Source organism: Papio anubis, chromosome 4, assembly GCF_008728515.1.
Source record: "Papio anubis isolate 15944 chromosome 4, Panubis1.0, whole genome shotgun sequence".
Classification (NCBI taxonomy): Eukaryota; Metazoa; Chordata; class Mammalia; order Primates; family Cercopithecidae; genus Papio; species Papio anubis.
The window spans coordinates 59,895,290-59,906,555 of NC_044979.1; the positions used below are offsets into that span (position 1 = coordinate 59,895,290).

An 11,266-nucleotide genomic window follows, 5' to 3' on the forward strand; every position below is an offset into this window, starting at 1 on the left:
TATTCTTACTAGAGACAGGGTTTCACCATATTAACCAGGATGGTCTCAATCTCCTGACCTCGTGATCCGCCCGCCTTGGCCTCCCAAAGTTCTGGGATTACAGGTGTGAGCCACCAAGCCTGGCCAGATGTGGCTAAATATCTTACAATGCATACAATAGCCTCTACAAAAATATAATTATATGGCCCAAAATGTCAACAGTGCTAAGGTTGAGAAATCTGCTAGACTCAAAGAAGTGGTAACGTTAGAGTAGAGAAAATCTAGTGTGGGAGGGGCCCAAGGTACACTTTTACAAAAGAATGGGTTCAGCAAAGTCTTTGGAAGCCAGAAAGCGAAGCCATTACAGAACTCGGCCCAATGATGGCATTGTGGATGCTGGGATCCACATGATGGCTATTTCACCAGCCTCTGAATGTATAATTGGAATGAAATAGAAATAAGTGGTGGTTGGCACAATTCCCACAAAGGGTCCTTGGTCTGTGGAGTAAGAGCTATCATTGTTCTACATTTACATAGCCATCTAATTTTCTTTACAAATCATTTTGCTCTGCACTGAAATCTAGATTAATAGAGGACAAAAATGTTGTGAACTAGAGAAAGATCACTATTTAGCAACTATTATAGGAATGTAACTAAAATTTCCTACTAAAAATGATGAAAAGATTCCCTTTTATTAACAGTAATCATTAACAGTCTCATAGCTTCATTATTGTTCCTTGTTTATAATGATTTGAATTTGTTATTTAGAAGGATCTAGGAAAATAAAAGTTTATTTTGTTCTAGGTACAAGTTTGTCAAAATAACAAAACAAAACAACAATAACAAAGATAAACTTGGGTTCTGCTTATCAATTTCCAGACAAAATATGCAATATTATTTTTTTTGCTTTCTCTCTTTAGGTCCAGACTGAAAATGCAGGCATGTATCCTCAACCCAAATAATTTAGTTTTCAACTGGAGAATTAAGTGTCCTGAATTTTATTCCTAAAAGTGGCCTTAGAGTTTATTTTACAGATAAAGAAATTGAGGCTCAGGAAACTGAAATTACTTCCCTAAAGTCAAACTGTTGATTGGCTGCAGCCTAGATTTCTTCACTCCCATTTAATGCTATTTCCATTAAATAACAAAATAATAATATTAAGGATAGTCAGAATAACATGTGAATTTATCATGCTATCTAGTCTATTTTCAACACATTTTATTTATTTTGGCCTAAATATATTTACTAATTTGTACAGTTAGGGAGTTGTTTTACACAGGGGAAAAAAAGATATTTACATTAAATATTTACTGTATGTCTTATTAAACAATTTATTTGACATCTCTAAAACACTCCTTTTGTTTCTAATGTAATTTTCAACTTTCCACAAAAGGCCACGAGAGTTCAGGGATTGAGAAAGAGCTTATCTATTCTTGATTTTCATCATCACTGATAACATCCATGCTCTTGATAAATCACTCTGTCCCTTGTGTTTGTTTCCACACTAACACTCTGTCTTTTTTCTCCACCTCATCAGAGTTGGGTGCAGATGGATAAAGGAAAAAGAGAGTTGTTGCTGGGACGACAAAGTGGTAAAGATCAAGGTTTGAAATAGAATTTTCCTGGTATATACATTCAGGACATAGGCATGGGCAAGGACTTCATGTCTAAAACACCAAAAGCAACAGCAACAAAAGCCAAAATTGACAAATGGGATCTAATTAAACTAAGCTTCTGCACAGCAAAAGAAACGATCATCAGAGTGAACAGGCAACCTACAGAATGGGAGAAAATTTTTGCAATCTACTCATCTGACAAAGGGCTAATATTCAGCACCTACAAGAACTCAAACAAATTTACAAGAAACAAACAAACAACCCCATAAAAAAGTGGGCAAAGGATATGAACAGACATTTCTCAAAAGAAGACATTCATAGAGCCAACAGACACATGAAAAAATGCTCATCATCACTCGCCATCAGAGAAATGCAAATCAAAACCACAATGAGATACCATCTCACACCAGTTAGAATGGCCATCATTAAAAAGTCAGGAAACAACAGGTGCTGGAGAGGATGTGGAGAAATAGGAACACTGTTACACTGTTGGTGGGACTGTAAACTAGTTCAACCATTATGGAAAACAGTATGGCGATTCCGCAAGGATCTAGAACTAGAAGTACCATATGACCCAGCCATCCCATTACTGGGTATATACCCAAAGGATTATAAATCATGCTGCTATAAAGACACATGCACACATATGTTTATTGAGGCACTATTCACAATAGCAAAGACTTGGAATCAATCCAAATGTCCATCAGTGACAGACTGGATTAAGAAAATGTGGCACATATACACCATGGAATACTATGCAGCCATAAAAAAGGATGAGTTTGTGTCCTTTGTAGGGACATGGATGCAGCTGGAAACCATCATTCTCAGCAAACTATCACAAGAACAGAAAACCAAACACCGCATGTTCTCACTCATGTGGGAACCGAACAATGAGATCACTTGGACTTGGGAAGGGGAACATCACACACCGGGGCCTATCATGGGGAGGGGGGAGGGGGGAGGGATTGCATTGGGAGTTATACCTGATGTAAATGACGAGTTGATGGGTGCTGACGAGATGATGGGTGCAGCACACCAACATGGCACAAGTATACATAGTTACAAACCTGCACATTATGCACATGTACCCTAGAACTTAAAGTATAATAATAATAAAAAAATAAAAATAAATAAATAAATAAATAAATAAAAAGAATTTTCCTGGTATATAATTTAAGAGTAATGGTATTGAGCTAGATAGTGACTGAGTATGTTTGAGCAAAATACGTGGTAAAAAAGAAAAGGTAAAAGGAAAACAGAGAGTGTGTTGGCAAATTTCTGTTTCCTAAAGGCTTAAGGTATGATTTTTTCTATTTATGAATAGAATTACTTTTTTGCATAGCCCATTGTTCTAAGGTCTTAGATTGTCATCTAATTCAAGAAAGACGAAGAATTGTTCTCTGAGTCTTACAGTACAAAGAAAGACAAGATGTGAATGCTGAAAATATAATTTAATATTGTCCAAAACTGGACTTCATAATGTAAATTGGAATTCTAAAATATACTTACTTTTATTTTTATCATACATTTTTTTCTAGTACCATCCAAATCACCGGGGTCTTTGTCTTCAAGTGGGATGAAAAACTGACCAAAGCCTATTTTGCTTAATGAAAGCTTTATTTCAATAACATATATCTATTTTGACTAATATACTTTAAATCTTATACTGTATTAGTTCTAAATTTTTCATGTGTATTGTTATTTCATTTTCTTTTGACAAATACTACTTTCCAAATTAAGGATGAAGGCATTCGTTCAACAAATATTCATTGAACACCTTCAAGATGCAAAACTTACTGCTAGGAATCAAAAGGAGATTGTTCCTGCCCTTGAACACAATTTTAATTATCAAAAGTAAATGTATAACTTTTTTCAGCAGCCCAATCCATACAATTAGGAAAAGGAACTCAAAACTCATTACTATATTTTGAAATTTCAAATAACTAATTCCTTTATCAAAAAAAAAAATACTGAATTTGCTATAAAGCAGAGTGACAAAGAATCCGTGAAAAAAATCCTGTATTTTGAATTTTCTCATATAATATTAATGTAACTTTAGAAGTGTTAATCTCATTCCCCAAATAAATTAAGACTTATTAGTGTGTCTGGAATTGATGGGTTCTTGGTCTCACTGACAATAAGAATGAATCTGCGGACCCTCGCGGTGAGCGTTACAGTTCTTAAAGATGGTGTGTCCAGAGTTTGTTCCTACAGATGTGCCCATAGTTTTGGTGGGTTTGTGGTCTCATTGACTTAAGGAGTGAAGCTGCAGACCTTTGTGGTGAGTGTCACACCTAACAAAGGCCAGTGCAGACCCAGAGTGAGCAGCAGCAAGATTCATTGCAAAGAGCAAAAGAATAATGCCTCCACAAACTTGAAGGGGACCCAAACAGGTTGCCCCTGCTCATTTTGGGCAGCCAGCTTTTATTCCTTTATCTGGCCCCACTCACATCCTGCTGATTGGTCCATTTTACAGATAGCTGATTGGTCTGTTTTACAGAGAGCTGATTGGTCCATTTTGACAGAGAGCTGATTGGTGCGTTTACAAACCTTTAGCTAGACACAGAGTGCTGATTGGTGCATTTACCATCCTGTAGCTAGACACAAAAGTTCTCTAAGTCCCCCACCTGTCCCAGAAGCACAAGCAGCTTCACTGCTCACTGGCACTCACTTTGGCAGTTTGCGTCACCTAGTCCCGGCACTCCAGCAGCCTAGAGGAAGCTGTCCCAGACAAGCAAGAGGAAAAGAGGGGAAAGGAGAAAGAGACGGAGACCCGCCATTGTGGCCAACAACCCCGCCAAGAGGGAATGGCGGTTCAGGGAATGGCGGTCCACGCACTGGACCCAGCCTGCGATCAAGCCCAGCAGGTTCCAGCCTGCTGCGCCCAGTGCGGGGCCAGCCGAGCCTGTGCCAACCCTGAACCTGTGCTGGCAAGTGCCACAGCTAGCCCCGGCTTCTGCCCACGCCTCTCCTTCCACACCTCCCGGCGAGCAGAGGGAGCCGGCTCTGGCCTCAGCCAGCCCCAGAGAGGGGCCCCCACAGCGCAGCGTTGGGCTGAAGGGTTCCTAGGCCGAGGAGGTGCCCAGAGCCAGCGAGGGCTGCTAGCACGTTGTCACCTCTCATTAGTATAGAAATAACTTGAGTGATGTTGTATTTATGCTATTGTGACTAATTTAATTTTTTTGTCTTGGAAGAAAATACTTCGTGAGATTTAAATTTTTTCAAATTTCTTGAAACATTTAATGATTGAATATGTTTTATTTTAGGGAACAGTTCATGTGTACTTGAAAGCATGCTTATTCTGCAAATTTAGGGGTATAGTGTTTTACAAAATGTCAATTAGGTCAAGTGGGTTGACAATATTGTTATAAACTTATATATCTCCCTCCTTCCTTCCTTCCTTCCTTCCTTCCTTCCTTCCTTCCTTCCTTCCATTATTCCTTCTTTTTCTTTTTTCATTCATTCATTCATTTATTCTAGTTTGCAATCATTTACCCAGAAAGACATATTAAAATCTCTACAATTTTGGATCTGTTGATTTTTATCCTTAGTTGTATCCAGTGTTACTTTTTCTTTGTAGAGTGGACTCTTTTTTTTTTTTGGAGATGGAGTCTTATTCTGTCACCCAGGCTGGCGTGCAGTGGCCCAATCTCAGCTCACTGCAAGCTCCGCCTCCCAGATTCACGCCATTCTCCTGCCGCAGCCTCCCGAGTAGTTGGGACTACATGTGCCCACCACCACCATGCCCAGCTAATTTTGTTTTTGTATTTTTAGTAGAAATGGGGTTTCACTGTATTAGCCAGGATGGTCTCGATCTCCTGACCTCCCAATCCACCCGCCTGGGACTCCCAAAGTGCCGGGATTACAGGCCTGAACCAACATGCCTGGCCGACTCCTCTTAATTATTGTGAAATGACTGTATCTTGGTAATAACTTCTTGTGTTATTAAGTTTTCCTAGCATTAATATAGCCACACCAGATATGTTTAAAATTTGCATGGTACATCTTTTTATATCATTTTACATTCAGTCTCTCCAAGTCTTTATATTTAAAGTGTATCTCTTGTAGACAGAATATACTTTTTTTTTAACCTGAGGTCTTACTTTTTCTATCCAGTCTAACCATCTCTGCCTATTCATTGAAATATTTAGTCCATTTTCATTTAGTGTACTTCTTGATGATATTCAGTTTAGATCTACCCCGTTTTATTATTTTTCTCCTTGTCCCACTCGTTATTTTAGGTTAATCAAGTGTTCTTTGTATTCCATCTTAATACTTCAAATTGCCTTTTTTTTTTTTTACTGTAATTGTTTATAAAACGTGGTTCCACTAAAGAATACTATATATACATTTTATCACAGTCTCCTTAGAACTACTACTATACCACATCATATGAACTGTAAGAAATTTGCAACAGTACTGGAAAGAAGAGAGTTAACACAGCAGGCCTCACTACTATCCCTTGAAAGGTCTGTTTACATGTCCCACCCTTGACTGGTATATGGAAATTTAACTCTTGGAAGAGTTCTCACAATTAACTGATTGACAGTGGTTTACTAGGCCGAGGTGGGCGGTTCATGAGGTCAGGAGATCGAGACCATCCTGGCTAACACAGTGAAACCCCGTCTCTACTAAAAATACAAAAATAAAATAAGCCAGACGTGGTGGTGCATGCCTGTAATCCCAGCTACTTGGGAGGCTGAGGCAGGAGAATGGTGTGAACCCAGGAGGCAATGAGCTTGCAGTGAGCCAAGACTGTGCCAGTACACTCCAGTCTGAGCAACAGAGCAAGACTGTGTCTCAAAAAAAAAAAAAAAAAAAGAAAAGAAAGTGGTTTATTTACTGTGCCTAAATCATTTGTAGAAGCAACATGATTTAGGGTGGGCACCCACTTTTCCTCTAGGAATCTGGAATTTGGGTACATGCCATCCAGGGGGTGCCTACATCATTAGCCTCCCATAAAGGCTCTGGCACTGGGCTCTAATGAGCTTCCCTTGTTGGCAGCATTTTACCCATGTTGTCACAATTCACTGATGGAGAAATTCAGTGTTATGTATGATTCTATTAAGAGAGGACTCTTGGAAGCTTGTGCCTGATTTTCCCCCAGATTTTGTCCCACTTGATGTTTTCCTTTGCTGATTTTGCTTTGTATTCTTTCATTATAGTAAATCATAGCCACGAGTATAACTATGCACTGAGTCCTGTGAGACCTCGTAGCAAACTATCACACCTCAGAGTGATCAAGATCCCAACACAAGTATAAATCTGTTTACCAAAACCTCTCTTTTGTGTCTTTGGTATTATTGTTGACATATATTTTACATCTATATATATTATAACCCCTAGTAAACAATGTTTTAAATTTTTCATTATGCAGTCATTTATCTTTTAAAAAACTTAAATATAGAAATGTTGTGTTTTATGTTTTATTTACCTACATAAATACAGTTTCTATATTCTTTATTCACTCCTGCAGAAAGTTTCTATATATGTCATTTTTTTCAGATCCAAGAACTTATTTCAGCATGCTTCATAGTGCAGTTCTACAGACAACAAATTCACTCCGTTTTTTAAATCTCAAAATGTATTTTGAAAAATTAAGTCTTTATTGTTTTTGTTATGTGTGACCACTGAAGTCTGTGTTCTATTAGTCTTGTGGTCAGCTGGTGATTTGCAGATATTTCCTTTAATGTCTGGTATTAAAAACAACAGCCACCACCACCACAACAACAAAAACAAAAATAACTTCCCGTGCCTTTGTAGGTTGGTTCTGTGTTGGAACATTCCTGGAATGCATAGCCAGACAGTTTATAACTCTACTTTAGTCTTCACTTCCTGCTTGTGTAAGCTGGAAGATCAATCAGAGATGAGAGCTTATAATCTTCTCAGGTCTTCTCTGAGCATGTTGTTAGCCTGGGCATGCATGTTGGTTTCTAGTTTCCCTGAAATATGTACAAGTTTCTCTAAGCCTTTATTTTCTCAAGTATTTTCTTCTTCTGGCTCTTTCTTCCCAGGTTTTTTGGTCTATTGCTTTGCGTGACTATTATGGCTCACCCCAAATGGCAGTGGCTAATACATTTGCTTTAAATGCTTTCACAAACTGCCACCTTGGAAGTAATATCTGCCATAGAGAAGCTCCAGTGCAGGTGAAACAAGCGCAAACACTTGAGTCAGTCCTCTAGGAAACCACCAGACAGATTAAATCACATGGCCACAATCAAAAACAAAAAAATAAGATTTCTATTGCTTCCTCTGGTACCAGTAACCTGCACAAGGAATGAGAGAGCTGGAGAGTTGGGGATGGCACTAGGGTAGGTTAAAATGCCAGAGACCCCTCTTAACAGAACTCAAAAGCTCTTTTTTCATTAAGTGCTTTCCTGGTTGTTGTAGATTTTTTTTATTAGATTTTAGAATTCCACAAAACTTGATTCTTACAATTTTTGCTAGCTTTATTTAAAGGAACAGAGTTTTGTACATTCCTACATGGCCATATCCCCTGATGTCACTCTTGCTTTCATATTTTTTTTTCTTGCCTTCATTTTTGTTGTTGTTGTTGTTGTTGTTTGAGACAGAGTCTTGCTGTGTTGCCCAAGCTGGAGTGCAGTGGTGCGATCTCGGCTCACTGTAAGCTCTGCCTCCTGGGTTCACACCATTCTCCTGCCTCAGCCTCCTGAGTAGCTGGAATTATAGGTGCCCGCCACCATGCCTGGCTAATTTTTTTGTATTTTTAGTAGAGACAGGGTTTCACCGTGTTAGCCAGGATGGTCTCGATCTCCTTACCTTGTGATCTGCCCACCTCAGCCTCCCAAAGTGCTGGGATTACAGGCATGAGCCACCGTGTCCAGCCCTATATAATATTTTTACTGCTATCTTATATAACTATGTTGACTATATAATAAAATATGTATTGGCCTTATTCTATAGTGACTTCATTATAATTTTTCCTTTTGTTGTATTCTCAACTTCAGGAGTGTCAGAATACTTCAATTATTCCTATCACCAGGAATCTGGAACGAGAGGACTCTATTTGACAATTTCAATCAAAATTTTTGTTCCTATGTTGGCCAACAGCCTAAATATAAGTTACACACTCCGTAAACTGTTGAAATAAAAGTGTTTTTTTTCTGCCTGGAAATGCTATTTGTTTCAATATCATAGAAGTATGAATAAAGAAGCCTGAACATACAAAAATAGCTTTGGGTTGTTAAAAATTTTACCATAATCCCTAACATTAGTCATTAACTGAAATCAAAATCTAAAAGTCTGCTATAGCACATGTCATGATTTTATTCAAAATCTGCTTAATAAATGGTCTGCTGCAGTGATTTTCCAAATTACTCTTAACAGATTTTATTTTCCAAATAAAATCTTATAAGTAACAACAATGATGAATACAATAAAACATTACAAGGAGATCATCTCTTTCTAAGTAGGGAGGAAGATGATGAGACAGCCAGGTGGGAGGGGGGTCCCTGGAGAAACTCCAACCAGCCTATCCACTAGGGTAGAGCCTTGGGAAGTTCACTAGGTTTGCAGCGGGGAGGAGCCTGGCCCCACCTCTTCCTCTGTGGAACCTGGGATTTAAGCTGCCGGCAGGAAGCACTCTAGCAGATGTACTCTGGCCTTGCAAGAGTCCCTGTTTCCCCCTTTTCTTCCTTTTTACCCAATAAAACCCTGTGTTACTCACCATTTAAATTGTGAGCCTGAATTTTCATGGCTGTGGGACAAAGAAGCTCGTTTTTAGCTGAACTAAGGAAAAGTCCTACAACAATGAGACCCCACCAATCTAACATCTCAACTTCTTTGGATCCTATCTGGGGTCCACTAGGTCTCCAAGGAATCCAGTTCTAAACTTGTGTTTCAGTAATGTCATAGTGACTTGTTTCAAACTAACCCTACTGCAAATAACAATTAAGAAACATGCGCCAGGTGCGGTGGCTCACGGCTGTAATCCCAGCACTTTGGGAGGCTGAGGCTGGCAGATCACAAGGTCAGGAGATCAAGACCATCCTGGCTAACACTGTGAAACCCCATCTCTACTGAAAATACAAAAAATTAGCCAGGCGTGGTGGTGGGCACCTGCAGTCCCAGCTACTCGGGAGACTGAGGCAGGAGAATGGCATGAACCCAGGAGGTGGAGTTTGCAGTGAGCTGAGATCGTGCCACTGCACTCCAGCCTGGGTGACAGAGTGAGACTCCATCTCAAAAAACAAAAAAAGAAGCATGGACAACATGTGTTATAATACAAAAGTAGAAATTGAGCTATTAAAAACACTGGAGACTGACACAAATTAATCAGAAATTTGAGGTAAGTTGACCCTTGAAAAAGGATTATTCACTGGGCAAGATCTATGTTTTTATGGCTTTTCTCCTGAGCATTGCCTATTCCACAGGGTCTAGGGCAAATTCCAGAGATGAAGCAGAAAGTTGCAGTGTTACAGGTTTGAGGTGTGATATCAGAGTTTGAGCTTGGCAGGTGGCTGGAAATTGAGAAGATACATTCAGAAAATGAAGGAAGCCACAAAATGAAAGCTGGCAATATTGTATATAAAGTCCCCTCATTCCCTTGGCTGACTCTTTGTGCATGAGCGGGAAAATCTATAAGAAACTCAGCAGAAAGTAAAAGATGGATGTCAGAAGAGGGTGAGTGGGACACTGATTGATGATCACTGAAGGAAAGTTAGAATTTTGAATGTAAAATCTATTAGGTTAGAGGAGTTTCCATGGTAACCAAAGAGAGTCCACACTCTCACGTATTTTTGTGTCTTAGAACTAAGGATTTTTCTTATGAATAAAGGGAAAGCCTAAATACACCTTCTTTAGCAAGGTGCAAAATCAAGCTTCCAAAAGCTCAGCGTGCCAATCAGTAATTTAACTCCACACTGGAAGATAAATTATGACTTTTCAGAGGAACATAACAGAATCCATTGTCTGTACTGTCATCTGAATTGTTCAGTATCATCTGAATTATTCAGTATGCACCAAGAACATATGTGTAAAGAAACAGAAAAAAATTGATAAATGTTAAAAAGAAAAGACATTTAATAGACCCAGATCATGAGATCATTTAGATATTGAAATTAGCAGACTTGAACTTTCAAACAGCTAATGATAAATATGTTCAGTGACTGGCTTAAAGGAAATGATCATTAAAGTCGGTGAACCAGAGAGCAATGTCAAAGAATACATGAAAACTGTTTTGAAAAGAATCATAATGGAAGTTCAAGAACTAAAAATTACAGCATTGGAAGTAAAAAATCTATTGTTTGGTCTTGCATATGGCTAATTACTTAACTATTGTTTCTGTCTGAAAATTTTATCATCCAGCATAATGTTCTCATTTGCTTTTGAAATGCACCATTCCAATACCTTTTATCAAGACAGAATCTTTATCAATTTTATTTCTAAATAAATGGGATTTAAATTTTTCAGTAACCATGAAAAATAGCGTGTTATATTTTCAGTTTGAATGTTAATTTTATAACACTTGTTGGGGTGGAATGAATTGTGTTTATTTGTTCAATGTTACATTTTACCAAAAGAAAAAAAAATATGAAGTGGACATGATTAGCCATTATTAGACACAAGTTTGTCTTACTTTTTTTTTTTTTTTTTTTTTTTGAGAAGGAGTCTTGCTCTGTTACCCAGGCTCGAGTGCAATGGCGTGATCT

At 38.4% G+C, this 11,266-nt stretch overlaps 1 long non-coding RNA gene across 1 annotated transcript; it reads left to right on the plus strand.

Moving 5' to 3' along the window:
• Window positions 1-5,382: 5,382 nt before the first annotated feature.
• On the plus strand, window positions 5,383-9,610 carry LOC110742879. The gene is made up of 3 exons (XR_002521119.2): window positions 5,383-6,064; window positions 6,761-7,741; window positions 8,564-9,610. It is a non-coding gene; the product is annotated as an uncharacterized LOC110742879 (long non-coding RNA).
• Window positions 9,611-11,266: the final 1,656 nt, after the last annotated feature.